Raw genomic sequence first — 3611 nt, forward strand, 5'->3', positions numbered from 1 at the left:
ACCTGTGCTCCCATGGCTGACTTATTGCTTGCCTCAGGTGGTCAATAAGAGGTCCAGGCTGTGATCAACAGTTCCCATACAACCATCACATTACTTGAGAGAGAAAACTCTCAGCTTCAAAATACTATTTTTTAACATAGACACCACCACTAGCTATGCATTTTTGATGTGATTTAGCAATGAACATGAGCCTGCATGCTGCATTTGTAAAAATCTGCACCAGCAGAGGTAAACTACTGCTGTTGTCACCACTGCTGAAGTCCAACATCTACCAGCTCCCTGAGCTCATGTCCATTGTCTGGACTCCATCCAGCAAGTGTCGGTGAATGTTGGTGGGTGCAATTTTTTCCATACGGACTTTACCAATGCAGAGCAGAGGGGCAGGATCATCTACCTTGACCTGCTGACAACACTTTTCGGGAAGAGAGGATAAAGTTAAGGAATGAAGCAAGTCATTAATCTGAGCAAAAGTGGAAAAAAAAAAAAAAAAAAAAAATCAGGGGAGCAGAAAAATGAATAGATAGGGCAGGCACAAATCAATAGCAGGACTGTCATTGAACTCAACAGGAGGCAAGTTTTGTTCCCTAAAGAAGGACAATTTTTGCAATGACCCTCATTGTCCACTTTGCATCATATCTCTTTGAAATTCTAGGCCCCTTTCTTCCATCCTGAATGCAGGATTGCATATCTGCAATACTGTGAAACAAGAACATTCTGCCTCTAAAACAGTTTTGCTCACACTTCCGCCTGCTCACCCTGCCACATCATCTGCCTCCTGGAGCAGCCCAGCCTGGCCAAGGGATGGATGAGACTGATCAATTTCCTCAAATTATGAGCCACACTGATATTACTGATAAATACAGACGTTCAGATAATAGATGCAAAATATATTATATTGCATAAACATCATCTTTAAATGACATAAAAAATTAGTCTCACCATCTTGTTTGTCTGATAAATTGACAAATAATTTAGAAGGACATGGAAGAAGATGAATGGGCGAAACACATCCATCTGTTCCAATAACAAGTAAAGTGCTGTAAGTTTCCCTTGAATTTGTCGAATGACCTGCACAGATCTTCAAAAAACATTGTGAATTCTAACCAAAATGTATCTGTTACAGAGGGATTAAACCATTATAAGTATATATAGTATAAAGTACATACAGTACTAAACATTTTGAAAAAGGCAATGAAAAATGAAAATTGGTATAGAATTAAAATTGAGATTTTGAAGTAGTGAGTGAATGGTAATCAAAGAAATAAAGTGAAAATTTAGATTTTGTTGAATCCCAGGGAGTATACTCATGCAGGCAGTCCAGTTCACTAATGTAGCTGTCTTTTCATATGGTCCTAAACTTCTACATTAGATTCAGTTGTTGCTTGCCTGCTTGTAGTCGTAACTCCAGAGAGATTTCCCTTTGGAATATTAAAAATTGAGTTCTCCTGAATCAGCTTCCACAAAACAAATGTTCCTCACACAAACTTCCTCACGCAGGGCTACTTTGTAAGAAGAAAAAGATTAAATACAAGGCAAAATATCTCCTGGCTCACTTAAATACTGTCCTTGCCCTGTACGTTTTAGCAAGTCACTTAAATTACTGGTTGTAACACAATGAAAAGCACGACAGTGATAGCAGAGTAGCAAGACCCCAGGCTGCAGTGAGTGAAAACTTGCTAAACAGAGCAGTCATGGAGACAGAAAGAAGGAACAAAAACCTGCTTATCCTTGGAAGGCCTCAGCTATGCAGGGATCTCCAGATGAGATACCCTCACCTCCACTGCCAACACTTAAATGAGGTCTGGGAAGAGGAAGATCCTGTCAATACCCATACTGGTCATTCATGTGCACTGCATACACTTGAGCTCCCCTGGCTTGGCCCTGCCTTACTACTAGGTGCTCAATCACTGTTTCAAGCCCTGACTTAGCATTTCCACCACAGTGGTCATGCCTGTTCATGTGGCCAAAATCTCTCATACACTTGGATCTGAACATTATTTTAAAGGCAGAAAATTTATCCCGGTCATTAATAACGAAAAACTTCTGCCAAAGCCTTTGTGTGATCTGCACTGTATGCCATTGTAGAAGTTCAGTTCTGCAACAAACTGAGAGCAACAGACTAATGTTCATCAAATCCAGACTACGTGGTGTCTTTTTTCTGTCTGCCTTCCTTTTCCAAGACTCACAAACTGCATTTCAGGTATTGCTGTCAAGAGCGTCAAAAGTTATGCTTTTAAGAAAAGTTACCTGCTCATGGGTAAGGTATTCTGCCATGTATTCATTATAAAAAGAAATTAAAAAAAAAAAAAAGGATGTTGCAGATAAGAAGCATTAAGAATGACTTTACCACGTAATTGCAGCTTCTCTAGTCTAACCTTTCTTCAAAAAGGCTGGAGAAAGCAATATTTCTCAAAACAAGAGAAATTTCTTTACTCCTTTTTATTACTTTCTCAGAAAACTGTAACATTCTTACTACTATGGTAATATTGTAGGCTAGGGGCTTCTACAATCAACAGATGCACAAAGGTTAGGCTTCATAAGATAACCATGATGAAAAGATATATACATTTAAAAAGAAAAAAAAAAAAAAAAAGAAAAAAAAAAAAAAAGGAAATGCTAACTGGACTCACAGGCTCACAGTAAACACCCCAGAGAGCAACCTCCAGAAAGAGATCCCTCCTCAGTGGTAGTCAGCCCTTAAATGGGATCTCCACCCCTTCCTGGTAGCACTGGCAAATTGCTTTCACCTGTGCTCCCATGGCTGACTTATTGCTTGCCTCAGGTGGTCAATAAGAGGTCCAGGCTGTGATCAACAGTTCCCATACAACCATCACATTACTTGAGAGAGAAAACTCTCAGCTTCAAAATACTATTTTTTAACATAGACACCACCACTAGCTATGCATTTTTGATGTGATTTAGCAATGAACATGAGCCTGCATGCTGCATTTGTAAAAATCTGCACCAGCAGAGGTAAACTACTGCTGTTGTCACCACTGCTGAAGTCCAACATCTACCAGCTCCCTGAGCTCATGTCCATTGTCTGGACTCCATCCAGCAAGTGTCGGTGAATGTTGGTGGGTGCAATTTTTTCCATACGGACTTTACCAATGCAGAGCAGAGGGGCAGGATCATCTACCTTGACCTGCTGACAACACTTTTCGGGAAGAGAGGATAAAGTTAAGGAATGAAGCAAGTCATTAATCTGAGCAAAAGTGGAAAAAAAAAAAAAAAAAAAATCAGGGGAGCAGAAAAATGAATAGATAGGGCAGGCACAAATCAATAGCAGGACTGTCATTGAACTCAACAGGAGGCAAGTTTTGTTCCCTAAAGAAGGACAATTTTTGCAATGACCCTCATTGTCCACTTTGCATCATATCTCTTTGAAATTCTAGGCCCCTTTCTTCCATCCTGAATGCAGGATTGCATATCTGCAATACTGTGAAACAAGAACATTCTGCCTCTAAAACAGTTTTGCTCACACTTCCGCCTGCTCACCCTGCCACATCATCTGCCTCCTGGAGCAGCCCAGCCTGGCCAAGGGATGGATGAGACTGATCAATTTCCTCAAATTATGAGCCACACTGATATTACTGATAAATACAGACGTT

This window comes from Lagopus muta, chromosome 3 (genome assembly GCF_023343835.1).
Source record: "Lagopus muta isolate bLagMut1 chromosome 3, bLagMut1 primary, whole genome shotgun sequence".
NCBI lineage: Eukaryota > Metazoa > Chordata > Aves > Galliformes > Phasianidae > Lagopus > Lagopus muta.